This window comes from Podarcis liolepis (assembly GCF_965112155.1).
Source record: "Podarcis liolepis genome assembly, chromosome: 3".
Lineage (NCBI taxonomy): Eukaryota > Metazoa > Chordata > Lepidosauria > Squamata > Lacertidae > Podarcis > Podarcis liolepis.
In genome coordinates, this window is record NC_139557.1 from 111,771,327 (window position 1) to 111,787,642 (window position 16,316).

At 44.4% G+C, this 16,316-nt stretch overlaps 1 long non-coding RNA gene across 1 annotated transcript; it reads left to right on the forward strand.

Annotated features, from left to right (window-relative positions):
* The first annotated feature begins 521 nt into the window (after positions 1 to 521).
* On the forward strand, positions 522 to 2,466 carry LOC310702379. The gene is made up of 3 exons (XR_014523482.1): positions 522 to 886; positions 1,325 to 1,425; positions 2,276 to 2,466. It is a non-coding gene; the product is annotated as an uncharacterized lncRNA (long non-coding RNA).
* Positions 2,467 to 16,316: the final 13,850 nt, after the last annotated feature.

The window sequence follows — 16,316 nt, forward strand, 5'->3', positions numbered from 1 at the left end:
TCTTACTGTCAGGAAGTTCTTCCTAATGTTTAGGTGGAATCTTCTTTCTTGTAGTTTGGATCCATTGCTCCGTGTCCGCTTCTCTGGAGCAGCAGAAAACAACCTTTCTCCCTCCTCTATGTGACATCCTTTTATATATTTGAACATGGCTATCATATCACCCCTTAACCTCCTCTTCTCCAGGCTAAACATGCCCAGTTCCCTTAGCCGTTCCTCATAAGGCATCGTTTCCAGGCCTTTTTGGCACCTGCTGAAAAGGAGTTCCAAAGCACAGCTGCTGCCTCACTGAAGGATCAACTCCTTGCAAAGGGGTTGTTCAAACCCCCTTAAATATTATGTTGTAAACTAAATCTGCCCTTTTCCCCTTATGGGTATCCAAGAGCCCATATAGAGTCCTTATGTGGGTTCCCTATTGGTGGGAGAAAATAACAAAGGCCAACCAGAGAATATTGAGAAGCAAAGCAGCTAGTAAGCCTGATCTTTATTTATCTTTTGCAACAGGGTGCTCCCTTCACACGCAGGAAAGGAGGAGGACCCAGAACCCAGGTGTGCCTACGCTTATATCGACATTTTAAATTCCCTGCCCTGGAGCTCAAGACCACCCCTCCATACATCATATATACATCACAGAAGGGGTGTAACCCAAGCCCACCCCCCACAAACATCATACCTACATCACAGAAAAGGTGGTCTACAACAGAAATTTGAATGTTGTTTTTCCTGTCTGCCAGGTCACCTGATAATGCCTTATCTGATTGCCTTTCCTGGTAGTCTGTCACCCTTTGAGATGGTGATTTCCCAATTCCTGAGACAATGGGAAGGCTTCCTGCAGTTTTCTCCTTGCAGAGAAAACATTTGGTCAGTTTGGGAGTCAAAATGGTTTCAGGTTGGTCTTCCTGTGCTGATTATGTACGTGCTTGGTTGATACATTTATGAACATTTATTATTTATATATATATATATATATATATATATATATATATATATATATATGCTTTCGTAGATTTTCACGGGTACAGGAATGCAGGTTTTGGTGTCTTCGGGTGTCTTCCCGTGTAAGAGTTGGGGTGTCTAGGCGACGTTTCGACGAGGTCTCACTCGTCATCTTCAGGCTGGTGCTTTCGGCTTCTTGTTACTGGAACAGAGCTCTGTTCCAGTAACAAGAAGCCGAAAGCACCAGCCTGAAGATGACGAGTGAGACCTCGTCGAAACGTCGCCTAGACACCCCAACTCTTACACGGGAAGACACCCGAAGACACCAAAACCTGCATATATATATATATATATATATATATGACCTTAAATTTTATTATTACGATTACAGTTGGACAAATTTCACAACTGCAGAATTTGGGAGCCAGCCAGACAAAAGCACCACTGAAAATCCCCAGGCAAAGCCCAATGTGGAAGTCCCACCCACCTTAGGTAAGCCCTTAAACCACCTGACATTTGGCTGAATATGTGATTAGAATACTCAGGAAATGCATGGCTCCTCCTTTCCCTTGCTTATTTCCCCCCTTGCTTTTCCCATGCAGAAAAGGTTTTCCTATTTGGTATGTGTACAGTCTGGAAAAAGTAGGAAAAAGAGGAAACTTTTGCAAACTCGAGAATGTGATGTAAAACTTAAGCAGAAGCAAAGCTAACAGTGCCGTAGCGTGGGTTGTCAGCACCCGGGGCAAGGCAAGTACCGTAATTTGCACCCCTCTGCCCTAGGAGCAGAGAGCTGTGAGTGCGAGCGCGCACCCCCCCAGATGTTGCGCCCGGTGCGGCCGGCCCCCCCTGCACCCCCCACGCTATGCCACTGAAAGCTAATAAATATGGAGAAGTGAACATTTTAGCAGACAGGGTTTAAAGCCCCATCGTAGCATAGTACTGATGTTGGGTACTCATAACACATTTGAAACATCTTTTGAGAAAGCACCGTCAAAGTGCAATAATAATGCTGTTTGACAATAGCAAAATGTGTCTCTCTGCGTAATTGGGTCAATTACACCTTGATTATTGCTCAGATCTTTTGCTACCATATTTTGAACGTTGTGTTGGAAAATGCAAATAACCCTGTCTTAAGTGAAGGAACATTGTAAGGGGGGGGGTGGGCATGGAAATCTCTGTGCACAATTTTTTATACAAGATTTTCCTGAAGCCCGGTAACTATTTCTCAACAGATGGAAATCTTTCCTCCTCCTCACACCTAAAAAAAATAGAAATAAACGAAACCTAATTTTATAAGCACAGCAAGATCATTTTCATTTCTTTGTGAAACTTTGTTTTGCAGAGATATTTCAAAGACCCCTCTTGGCTTGAGAAGAAGAGTTTTGGAGAGAGCAAAGACAACTAATCAAAACGCGAAGCAGAAGGGAGTTTTCAAGCCCATCAAAATAAAAGATTGAAGTGAGGGAAGAGACGTGATTCTGGGTGCTTTCCTTGAAAAATAAGCTTGAGAGACATTCTATGAGATGCGGTTACATCTACACAACGCCCTCATGTTTGGTTGCCATCTGGCAACCTGCAGATATCAGCTGCTATTACCTACGCAACAAGCATTGCTTAGGGATGCTAAAATTGACCTTCCAAGAAGAGAAACCTCCCATTTAGGAGATGACAGAAAGATGGAAGATTGCCCTTACATCAAGTGTCATGGTTACTGGTAATGTAGTGTGAGCCTTTGTGAAAATGACTTGCTTTTTGGGTGCCTTTTATATACATATATGGCTGTCACAGGAAAACTAGGGTTGGAGTCACATAGGGCCTATGTCTGGGTACCTTCTTCTAGTTCCCCACTGTGTTGGATGCTTGCATATGGTAGATTCACGCTACAGCATAAGTAGGGAAGTGGTCTTGTAGCCTTATTAGACTTTACTGATTGGTAGGGTGAGCGTTGCTCCCAGAGTAGGGAGGAAGGAGTCAAATGACACCAAGGTTGGTTCAGAGAAAGAGTTTATTCTGCTCTCTGGATAGCAGAAGGCACTGCGTGATAGGTTCACAGCAAGAACAAAAGCAAGAGAAATTTCACAAAGTATATATATCCTCCAGGCACCCTCTCCCCCCTTCCCCAGGAATCCAGCCTCGTACATAATTACACGTAAGTTGGCATCCATGAACATAAACAGATGTTCCTGTACGTAAGTTGACATCCATGACCATAAACGGATGTTCCTGTTCCTGTACTCTTATCTTGGGGTTAGGAGGGTCACTCAGCTATAGGAGTTTCCCTTGACGCCATCTCTATCTCCAGCCGTGGGGGCTGGCAGACCCTGTCTTGCAGAGTCTGTGCGTCAGTGTGTCAGGATATTTACAACCTTCAAGATAAGATAAGCGCCAGCTCTGCCGTCCCGTCTCCACTTCGGAACTGACAAGGCCATCCATTAAGCGTCACAGACTGATAAAGGAGAGGGCTTCGTTTATACAGCTGGGTTCCTGTTATACATTGGCTCAAGTGCTCAAGTTAATGCTTTTTAGCTAATGAACCCTTGGAGAAGGAAAAATGGGGATTTGGGGGCCTGTTTCAGACTGACTGCAGTCAGGCTTTAGATTTGGGAAACCCATTCCTTCAGTCTTGGCATTTTTCAAATGCACAGATGGGCAACCTGAAGCTCTCAAGATGAACTCCAACTTCCCTCAGCTCATCAGAGTCTTGAGGATTTTTTTTGTACCCAGGTTTTTGTATTGTTCCTGGTGCTCAGAAGGAGGGTGGAGGTGAAGAGCCTAGTTCTGCCCTGCTAAATACGAAACAAAGAAGAGAACACTTTGGAGGTGAAGTGGAAGTGGAGGAGAGATGGAGAGAGAGGTTGCTTTCGCCTACTTTGAGGTTGAAAGCATCCTTCAGGCATAATATCTGCATTCCTTGAATACATTTCCAACCGGCTTTTTACTAGTCTACAGATTATGGAGTGTTGCAGCATGTATGTAGCTCTCTGCCCTGCCTTGCCCCACCTTAATAAACAGCCAACCCTGATGCCCAAGAGGAAAATGTTCCTGGCATGTGAGAGACAGCCAGCGTGCACACAAGCCCCTCTATGCACTCTTCCTGTACGTCAGTGACAGGAAGGTCTAGGTTTGAGTCAGAGTCTGTAGCCAAACAGCCTAAGAGACTAGAGCGAAGCGGGTGCATGATGGCGGATGCTAAATCAACGCATCTGGAAATGCAACAGGCTGAAGCAAAATGTCTTAAATTGACAAGTCTTTTCGCCAAGCACTCCTCAACTGCTACTGCCGCCACCAGAGAAAGCTACTTTGGAATTAAAAGTGAGGGGGTGAGATTCCTCAGACAAAGCAAAGAATAAAAGGATAATAAACTACTCCTATGGAACACAAATTAGAATTACAATATCAAAATAAAGAGCATATGAAGATCCTGCTGGATCAAGCCAATGGCCAATGTAATCCACCCTCCTGTTCTTACAAGTGACCAACTAGAAACCTGTGGGAAATCCACTAGAAAAACCCAGGGCATTTTTTTTTCTTGCCTGCACACTGGGCAAGGAGAATTTTTCCACCTATTCTGTCCTGGATTTTTAGCAGCGCTGTTAAATAGCTGGATTTGGTTGCATGGATAGGTTGGTCACATTGTTGGCAGGGAGGTATGGGAAAGGTGAAGGGCAAACATGGAAATTTAGGCTGTAAAACCTTTAAAATGTGCCCTTCCAGTGAGTCCCAAAATTGCCTCCTTTTAAATGCTCTTTCCTAGCTTTCCCACTTCCCTAGCATAGACCACACGTTCGGTAGGTCATGAAACAGTTTGCTTACGAAACCCTTCAAAGGTCATATTCATGTGCTTTTCCATACAGCAGTCAGAAACAATGCACGGGCGGTGAAATGTTGCTTAGCTACTAAGCTTCTAAAGTATTGGTATGGCAGAGGGCTGATCTTTCAGGATTCCATTCTGGGCTGAAACAAAAGAGGTTAGTTAATGTCATATGCTGGAATGAGAAGCTCAGAGCTTCTTACATACTGAATTCCTTATGGAGAGAGAGATAACAAAAGCTTGGTGACCCATTTCCTCTCAAGGTGGGAAGTGATGCCATAGGCTAAGCCTAGGAGGACATCTTACTCTATGGTTTAGCCCCTTCATGCACTAATTAGGTTAAACATGCTAGGATTACATATATGAGGCTAGAACCTTTCAGCTGGATATGAAATGTTTGCGCAGCTCCCCTGCTCCCAGAAGGAGTGGGTTGGAAAGGAAGCCCTCCCTGCTCACTATTAGGTGGGGACAAGGCTTTTTCGTGCCCCTTGAAATGGAGTTAGGCTCTTGCCCTTCTCGTTTCCCCTGTATACACGTTTTAAAACAAATGTGGCCTAGTTCATATTGCAGATATTATTATTGTGTAGTTCAAAGTGACTGGATGCATAAGAACTGGCCCCTTTTGGAAGAAATCATTTTCCAGACTCATAAAAATATTATTCAGAGTTTTACCGGCAGAACTTTTTTTTCATAACAGAAGTAAAACATCAAAGGTACATCGAAAATATCCATACAATGCCATCACCTGAGGCCGTTCTTCGTATGCCTCCTCTGTGAGAGGTCCAGAGGGTGGCAACACGAGAACGGGCCTTTTCTGTGGTGGCTCCCCATTTGTGACTGCTTGCCAACAAAGGTCTGTATAGTTAAAGCTATGGTTTCCCCAGTAGTGATGTATGGAAGTGAGAGCTGGACCATAAAGAAGGTTGATCACTGAAGAATTGATGCTTTTGAATTATGGTGCTGGAGGAGACTCTTGAGAGTCCCATGGACTGCAAGAAGATCAAACCTATCCATTCATGAGGAAATCAGCCCTCAGTGCTCCCTGGAAGGACAGATCGTGAAGCTGAATCTCCAATACTTTGGCCACCTCATGAGAAGAGAAGACTCCCTGGGAAAGACCCTGATGTTGGGAAAGATGGAGGGCACAAGGAGAAGGGGACGACAGAGGATGAGATGGTTGGACAATGTTCTCGAAGCTACCAGCATGAGTTTGACCAAACTGCGGGAGGAAGTGGAAGACAGGAGGGCCTGGCGTGCTCTGGTCCATGGGTTCACAAAGAGTTGGACATGACTAAATGACTAAACAACAACAACAACAGTATCCCCAGGGAGGCTTGCCTTGCTCACCTTCTTTACATATTGTTGTAAATTGGGGGGGAGGGAATCACCCTAAACCCCAGGAATGAATAAACGCTAGGATTTTGATTAATTGGAATATGGATTATAAAGGGATATGGATTAAACTGTGCCAGACACAGAATTCAGGAAATTCCTGGACTGGCTTATGTAAACCAGCCTGGCCATTAAGGGAACAACAGAGGGCCATTGCCAATGCAAGAGAATTTCCCTCCTGCCCTGAGGTGTGAACAGGGGTTTGAAGGGTTGCCAAGGTGATGGGGTGGGGTGTTTTTTTGAGGAAGAAGGGGGAAGAAGGCCTGGGTTCCATCTTTGAAAGAGGCAGCCTGAAGACAGTGGCGGAGGAATAATAATAATAATAATAATTTATTATTTATACCCCGCCCATCTGGCTGGGCTTCCCCGGCCACTCTGGGCGGCTTCCAAAAGAATATTAAAATACTATAATACATCAAACATTAAAAGCTTCCCAAAACAGGGCTGCCTTCAGATGTCTTCTAAAAGCCTGGTAGTTGTTGTTCTCTTTGACATCTGGTGGGAGGGTGTTCCACAGGGAAGGCGCCACTACCGAGAAGGCCCTCTGCCTGGTTCCCTCTCTGGCACCCGGAGTGGCACAGCCCGTACGGACTGTGCGTGTGCAGCATCCCCCATGTGCACAGTCCGTATGGAATGGTGCTCATGCGCGGCAACCAAACAGACTGTGCATGTGCGGGGACCATACGGGATGCTGCACATGCGCAGTCCGTACAGGCTGCCACTTGCATGGCGACCACACAGGCTGCCACGCCAGTGGCATCCCGGATGGACAGAGCACAAGAGCGGCAGCTCATACGGACTGTGAGTGAGCAGCGCCCATACGGACTGCATGCGCCCTCAGCCACTCTACAGATGGGGGGAGGCAGGGGCCATCTTGTCACCCCTCCCAGAGTGGCACCTGGAGCTGCCTGAAGGTGTCTCCCCTGTTGCCTCTGGAAATGGGCATGCTGTAAGATCTAGACTTCCTCTATGCAGACTGAAGGTGTAAATAGGTGAATAAATCATATTTCTTAAAGCATGACAGTTTCCGCAGTGTTTTCTATTCTCCAAAGGGACACAAACCCTGTGTGTGTGGCAGGGACCCCATGGGCTCTTGGCACTGCTTGGCAGAGAGAGGGACCTGGCTTTCGTAACAATATCTTTAGGTGCCAAGCAAAAACATTCCTCTACTTCCAGAGCTTTAGCTAACTGAACTATGGCTTTTTAAACTGTGGGGGCTATTGTTTGTGTTTCTTTTTGATTTATTATGCATTTTGCCTTCTCATTTTATATCATCATGCTGTGAAACCATCCCATGATCTTCAGCTGAAGGGTATACAAATTTTAACAACAACAACATGCCAAGGATTCTGATCTTAAATCAGTAGTCAAAATCACCAAGAAGAAGGGGGGGCGGTGGATTTAAATCAATTTTGGAATCCATATATTCCCATAGAAAGATGTGAAATCGCTATTGGATGCTATAATAAATAAAACATATTGTTTGAAAGGAAAGAGAGCGCTTTCTACAGTCCAGAAGCATAATTCAAGACCTTCGGCCATGCAGGCCGAATTCTGCACTGCAGAATTATATCTCCTTAGAAAACAGAGTTCTGCTTGGCTTTCTCTGTACACATCCTAAGGTTGTAATGAAGATCACTAGGCTGAAAGCTAATGCTGCAATTCTATATGCCTGCTTAACTGAAGGCAAGTCCCATTAAACTTCTGTGTAAACAGGAAGCCATTTGTGCTATAAGCATCGGAGACATTCTAGAATCAAAAGGAGGCATAGTAACTGGACAGAAGAGTGTTTATGACATGGAAAATAAAGTTCTGTACCATTTGGGAGGTAGAGCTTCAGTGGTAGAGGTTTGCATGCATAGGAGAATCCAGGGACACCAACTCTAGGGGACAGAAGGTGCTTCAGCCCCCTCAATATATGTGTCCCCACCCCAATATTGAAGGGGTTGCCATCCCCCGCTATGGCCTTGGCCCAGTATACCTGAAGGAGCGTCTCCATCCCCATATTCCATCACGGACACTGAGGTCCAGCTCTGAGGGCCTTCTGGTGGTTCCCTCACTGTGAGAAGTGAGGTTGCAGGGAACCAGGCAGAGGGCCTTCTCGCTAGTAGCGCCCTCCCATCAGATGTCAAGGAAATAAACAACTACAGTGGTACCTCAGGTTACGAATTTAATTCGTTCTGGAAGTCCGTTCTTAACCCGAAGCATTCTTAACCCAAGGCGTGCATTCCCTACATAGGCCTCTCGTGGCCCCGGAAGCAGATTTTGTTTGTATCCTGGGGCAAAGTTCGTAACCCGGAACACCTACTTCTGGGTTGGTGGAGTTCGTAACCCGAAGCATTTGTAAGCAGGACTGTTCGCAACCCAAGGTACCACTGTATCTAACTTTTAGAAGACACCTGAAGGCAGCCCTGTTTAGGGAAGTTTGAAACGTTTGATGTTTTATTGTGTTTTTAATATTGGGAGTTGCCCAGAGTGGCTGGGGAAACTCAGTCAGATGGGTGGGGTATAAATAATATGTTGTTGTTGTTGTTGTTGTTACTGCCAGGCGAAGGCTCGCTCATGAGATGGGGGCAGGACATGCAGAGAGTGAAAATCACCCTCTGCTCTCCCCAATCCCTGCCGCTGATAGGAGAGTGCTGGTGCTATGGGCAGGAGCGTGACGTGGGACATGACGCTGGGCCCCCTCAATGTCAGCAAGTCAGCACCCTTGGGAGAGTCACAACACCCCCTTGATCATTTTGGTTGCATTTTTCCAACCCTTCTCCAACTCTACCATATCCTTTTTCAGATGCGGCAACCAGAACTGTACATAGTATTCCAAATGTGGTCACTCCATAGATCTGTACAGCAGCATTCTTCTATTGGCAGTTTTATTTTCCTTATGATCCCTAGCATCATTTTTACCTTTTTCATCGCTACTGCACACAGGGCCAACATCTTCATCAGATATCTCCTATAACTCCAAGCTCTTGTTCCTGGTCCATCACTGGCAGTTCAGACCATGGCCATTCCACATTTCTTAATTTGCAAGCAGATGAGGATAATGGTCATAGGATCATAGAGTTGGAAGGAGCCACCAGGGTGATCTAGTCCAATCCCCTGCAATGTAGGAATCTTTTTGCCCAACGTGAGGCTCAAACCTACAACCAGGACTGTATATCTGAAATGAAGATATCTAGGCCTGACACACATTACTCTACACTTGTTTACATTGATCTGCATTCACCATTTTACTGCCCATTGACTCAGTTTGGAGAGGTGCTTTCAGAGCTCTTCACAATCTCTTTTAGTTCCAGTGACCCTGAATAATGTGGAATCATCAGCAAACTTCTTCTTCTTCTTTAACAACCACTCGTAGCTGAGTAATATTGTCTTCCATGAACACTGTCTTAACACTGACCATAAGTGTCTGTGGAGGCCAATTCTGGATCCACATGTCCTTCCACAGTGGGGACATTGGTTTCTGGGCAGGAGTTGATCACGGTGTGGATTTGCCAAGTGTGCATTCCTCTTAGCTCTGGGATCCCACAGCTAATTCTCCCCTGGTCTCCTCGCTGGCCGAAATAGGACTAATTTAACCAGCTAGCCCTGGTGATCATCTAATGCTTATTGGATGGATTTTCCCCCTAAATAGATTTTTGAATTCTGAATTTATTGTTATTCACATTTTATACTGTATTTTATGCTGTTTTTTGTTGCATCAATTAAGTGTTTTAATTTGTTGTTAGCCGCCCTGAGCCCGCTTTTCTGAAGGGTGGGGTATAAATAAAAAATTATTATTATTATTATTATTATTATTATTATTATTATTATTATTATTATTATTCCGTTTCTCCCTTGCATCCTGAATTCAAGTGTCTATCAGCAAACTTGGCCACCTCCCTGCTCGCTCCTAACTCTAAATCATTTATGAACCAGTAAAACAACACAAGTCCCTTGGGAGACCCCACGTTCTACATCTCTCCATTTGGAGAACTATCTATTTATCCTATTCACTGCTTCCTGCAATGGAGCTAAGAGATAATTCTGCACATAGGCAAGAAATGGATCCTTGCTCCCAAAGAACTCACAGGGCTGATTTATAGAACCAGCTTCCATGCAACTACCACCAGAAGGGGACCTCCGGATTCCTGTTGTTGTTTTAACATTGCCTAATTTGGCATTTTATCAGAGTCAGCAGAAATAAATAACTTTATAAAGTCTTCCTGCTACGGCGCATTGGTCAGCTAATTGCCCTGAATTTTGATCCCATTAGCCAGTACTTAGAGTAGGAATGATCTGTGGTCATCCCTCAGCCTAATTTCATGGGGGTGGCAAGGAGGAGGGAAGGTGGGAGAGAGAGAAACTGAGGGAAAATGAGTAGGAGTAGGAGTATTTATGAGACCTGAAGGTTTCCCAATGACTTATAACACTTTTTTTTAAAATGGATATACTGTAAATAATGAAAAGTCTGTTTCTGGACACAGTTCCAAGTGCTAGTTATGACCTATAAAGCCCAGCAGGTCTTAAGTCCAGGCTATCTGAGAGACCATATTTCTTCATATGAAATATGGAGGTTTTCAGAGGAGGGCCTTTTCTCAGTCCTGCCACCCTCATAGGCAAACTTTGTGAAGATGTAGGAAAGGGCCTTTTTGGTGGCAGCTCACAGTCTCTAGAACTCCCTATTTGGAGAAGCTAGACTTGCTCCCTCCATTTTCCCCAGCCATAATTTTTTAAACTGAAACTTTTCATCATACAATACAACAAAAATGCTATAAAAAAGAAATTCACCTACATAAGGGAAAGGGAAAGGACCTCTGGACAGTTAAGTCCTACCAAAGGCTTGCGGCGCTCATCTCGCTTTCGGGCCGAGGGAGCCGGCGTTTGTCCAGAAATAGCTTTCCAGCACAGACAGCTTTCCAGGTCATATGGCCAGCATGACTAAACCATTTCTGGCACAACGGAACAACGTGACGGAAACCGGAGCACACAGAAACGCCGTTTACCTTCCCACCACAACAGTACCTATTTATCTACTTGCACTGGTGTGCTTTCGAACTGCTAGGTGGCAGGAGCTGGGACAGAGCAATGGGAGCTCACCCCATTGCGGGGATTCGAACCACCAACCTTCTGATTGGCAAGCCCAAGAGACTCAGTGGTTTAGACCACAGTGCCACCCACATCCCTATGTATCTAACACTGTCTCTTTTTCAGTGTTCATGGAGATGCAGCCATTACAGTCAAGTCACTCACACACAAAACAAAATGGAGAATGTAATAAGATGCCTCCCATGTGACCAGAGTTAACCAATCACACGAGAGTTACTGGGGAACACACAGCAATGCATTTAAGCACTCCCAATTTCAGTAAATTAAATCACTGTACTTAACAGCACCTCCAGATGCACATCTAGAGATGGAGTCCATCTCATTATCAGCTTCAGAGAGAGGGACTTTTTTTGTTGATGGAGAGGGCCAGATTCCTCTCCTTGGCTGGCAAGTCTGCATCCCAGCCCATGTATACAGTGACGTGAATGAAATTGCGTAAAATCCCAGCATCAGAGCTCACTCCTAAATGGCCTTTAGGCAGAAACAAATGTTTGCTAAATGCAGAGCAGCTTTTCTGCTGTCCATAAACAACAGCTGTAGCGTTAACTATCAGGGACACCTCAATGGATTTTAAATCATTCCTATTCTTTATCTTTCATAATGTTTTCTTATTACAGCCCATCCAATTCATCATGTAGCTAGCCTGAGACGGGACCTACAGGACACCAAAATGAATGCGTTATTAGATAATGGGATGAGCCTCTGTGTATATCTGAAATATGGAGAATGAATTCCCTGAGGGTGGTGATCTACAGCTACAACCCACAGCTAATTTATTTTAATGCATACACATGGTTCGAAATGTATGATATCCTGGCTGAACAAGGCAAGCTTAACCTTGACGAGGTGATTAGAATTTCAGAATCGGCTGCCCAGCTCAGGCCATGCCTGGGGGAAGTTTTGTATCAAAGGCGTTGTTAAAATAGGCAGCTCTGTGTAACATGGTCTCCACTCTTTGCGCAAATGATTAAAGCCGGGACTCCCTGCATGGCTGGCAGCTGGAAGGTGCTGGAAGCTGTTGTGCTTCCCAACTTTTGACTTTTTTAAAAATGCCAGGTGAGGCAATCAGCTGATTAACAATGGAAGTGTGTGTGTGTGTGTGTGTGTGTGTGTGTGTTTTTAAAGAAAAACACACCACTTATTTGCAAGTGGGTACTGCCAAGGAAGGGGACGCAGGTGGCGCTGTGGTCTAAACCACAGAGCCTAGGACTTGTCGATCAGAAGGTTGGCGGTTCGAATCCCTGTGACGGGGTGAGCTCCTGTTGTTCGGTCCCTGCTCCTGCCCACCTAGCAGTTTGAAAGCACGTCAAAGTAGATAAATAGGTACCACTCCGGCAGGAAGGTAAACGGCATTTCCATGCACTGCTCTGGTATCACCAGAAGCGGCTTAGTCATGCTGGCCACATGACCTGGAAGCTGTGGACAAACGCCCGCTCCCTTGGCCTATGGAGTGAGATGAGCGCCGCAACCCCAGAGTCGTCCGCGACTGGACCTAACAGTCAGGGGTACCTTTGCCTTTTACTGCCAAGGACAGATTAGAGTCTGAGAAACTCCAGCAGGAGATGAGCTAATAGCATAAGCATTCTGTCACTTTTAGCTGGCCCTGTATTATATGGTAGACTGAGCATATGGTGGAGCACTAGTGCAAGAAATGTCTGCCCAGGGCTGGCATCAACACTTGGCATCCCTGGACAGCAGACAGGTCCCCAAGAACTTGAGGGAGCACAATGCGGGTGTCTGCTTTGGGCCACCATAAAAAATAAATTCTGGCCCAACACTAAAAGCAATGTCATTTGACTTGGTCTACCTACCCATGTAATTTCTCACAGTTCTCTGACCCTAGCACCACTACAAGGTAGGGATATACTAGGATTTTCATCTGGTCCACATTTTTTTAAGGAGCTGACCTGATTTGCACTTCCTGGACTCATATGTGACTTGGAACAAAACTCTCCTTCATTTTTCACACTGCTCTTGAATTTTGCAATAAGTCCCCCATTATTATTATTATTATTATTATTATTATTATTATTATTATTATTATTATTATTAGCCTCCCTATGCCCACGTTTCAGGACATTTATAAAAACAGTGCTAAAATGTGTACCTAAAATGTGCCTATAAGGATTACATTTTAGGTTTCTTTATTTATATATCAAATGTATATCCTGCCCTTCCTCTCAATGGAGTGCATGAGGGCAGCAAACATACTGGTAATTTTTAAAAATACAATTAAAAAGGAAAGGAAAGGAAAAGAAAACACATTGAAAAATTTAAAAAGTCTATGGAACATTTATTTTTTTAAGTACAACTTATTGTGTATATTCAGAATGCATTCCAAAAGATGTATTGAGTTGGAATATGCTACAATAAATTGAAATTTTCATGCACTTTTTGTGTGTTCTTATCCATATATTGTTAGATTGATAGATGATAGATAGATAGATAGATAGATAGATAGATAGATAGATAGATAGAGAAGCAGGATGGGGCTTGCCAAAGAACACTATGCCCAGAGCCCCTTAATATATTCAGAGTTCATGTGCTGATTTGGCACCTGTATAGTAGGCATTCTTCAAAATATAGTAGGACCCTGTTGCCCTCCAGACATTTCTGGATGACAGTTCTCCTCATCCCTGAGCATTGGTCTTGCCGACTAGGGCTGATGTGGGTTGACATCCAATAACACTTGGAAGGGCACATGGTCCCCATCTTTGCATCACCTGCCATGAGCACATCTTCAAAACTCAATTACTCTAATTCTTTATCATGTCGGAATCCCTTGTAGACAACCAAAGTGCCTGAAGACAGTCAGGTTGTGCATCCATAGCAGTTCCCAGAGGAGGAATGGCCACCAGGAGGAGGCACAGAGAGAAGAAATGCCATGGTGCATCTGCAGCAGCACAACTGGATGCCATCATCTGCTCCAGGTGCGACAAAACATGTTTCTCCCATATTGGTCTCTACAGCCACAGCAGGCGCTGTAACTCTCCAACGGCATAAACTTATCCATTGTCTCCAGAGATCAGTGCTTTTCTTCTAGAAAAAAATGGTGCTCATAATGAAGTTGTTCTAGTAAGTGCCACACGTTTGACCAATGCTTTTCTTCTAGGGGGGAAAAAGGAGGTGCTGGTACTGCGTATCCTTGAGTACCCCAAGAAGAAGAAGAAAGCACTGCTGGAGATAGATGGGTGCCAAAAATATTACCTTTGAATGAATCTGGAGCCAGCCCAGAGTCTACACAAGATAGTTGAATGTGGCCTCAATGTACAGATTCTACATACCACTTAATACAAGTTAAAGAAAGGAGGGATAACAGCACCGCAGGGCTATTCCCACCAGGCTCATTGCTGTGTGTGCTGCAACAGGCTTAACACAAAACTCAAAATGTGTTGTGTGCAGTGCTTTTTTCGGGGGGGGGGACGCATACCCCTAAACATTTTATGAATCTAACTTTGGCCTCATTGAAGAAGAAGAAGAAGAAGAAGAAGAAGAAGAAGAAGAAGAAGAAGAGGAGGAGGAGGAGGAGGAGGAGGAGGAGGAGGAGGAGGAGGAGGAGGAGGAGTTTGGATTTGATATCCCGCTTTATCACTACCCGAAGGAGTCTCAAAGCGGCTAACATTCTCCTTTCCCTTCCTCCCCAACAACAAACACTCTGTGAGGTGAGTGGGGCTGAGAGACTTCAGAGAAGTGTGACTAGCCCAAGGTCACCCAGCAGCCGCATGTGGAGGAGCGGAGACGCGAACCTGATTCACCAGATTATGAGTCTACCACTCTTAACCACTACACCACACTGGCTCTCCAGTGAGAGGAGAGGCAGTATTTCAATATGAGTAGGAAAATGAGAGTGCCCCTAAACATTTTTTTAAGGGTTGTGTGCATGCTGTTGGTTCTGTTTTAGGAAGAAGAAAGGTGTAGCAAACATAATTTTGGCTTGGGTGGAGCTCATTTGCAACAGAGCCTGAGGAGCTCAACAAAAGGAAAGGAGATGGCAGGAACCGTCAGGACTATTCAGCTCTGCACAGAGAATTGGACAGTTTCTGAGCTCTGGTGGAGAATTGTGACAAGAGTTAAGAATTTCACAGGAAAAAAATGAAGACTTTCTTAAACACCAAAAAAGAAAAAGAGAAGCTAAAAAGGGAGATGCTCCCAATGTAAGCTTCACTGCTCTCCTGACAGGCCAGGAAGAAATCTTAAGTCTACCAACATGCTTGACTGGTCTTCCTGAATTTCAAGTGATACTAGCCTTCAAGAATAACAGTTAATGAAGAGAGCTGGCTTCCAAGTGAAAGACAGATTTGGGTCGGGAGATAACACCCAGTGCCAAGATACATGGTCCTCTCAACTGAGAGGATCTGTTGTGGCTTACATTAGAGAAAATACACATAAAACGTGTATTTTTTCTAATGTAAGCCACAACAGACAGTATCAGTATAGAGAACCATGGGTCTTTGTATATCTTCCACACATGATGACAGCAAGTCAACCAGACTGTTGCTGTAATTGTGGTCCTTGAGGCACATATACACATCTCTGGTGGTAGCGTCCCAGTTGTGTCTGCTGCTTGGGAGAAGACCTCTGAGGTAATTCTCAAGGGACAATAATAAAACAATAAAGTAAAACAACAAAACGAAGCACTAAAAGGAGTTAAGAAATAAAATGGAAGAGAGGATTAAAAACAAATGCTAAGGGTTGGTTATAGAGCAGAAACTTGCCTTAGAGTTGGCCTTAGAGCTCAAAACCCTGCTTCAAGAATTCGGCAGCCATCTTCCTCCAATAATAGCCTTTATCTCGCAATTGTTTCCATTATCTCTCTTTGAAGGGGCAATGCAAAATATATACTGTTAGTTTTCTTAATAATAGCTTCACAACTGTATACAGTGCATCTCTGGAGAATGTTAAAGGGTTTAAATCTTAATTGACGGCATTGCAATGCTTGCAAGAGCTGAAAAAGTAACACTTCCAGCTATATATAACAAGAGAGATGGCATCGTGTGAATTTTTTTATGTAATACGGAACAGTTTAACCGTGTTCTCCAGTTGTCACACAAACCATGTGTAATCCCTTTCTCCAGCAAAGCCTCTGACT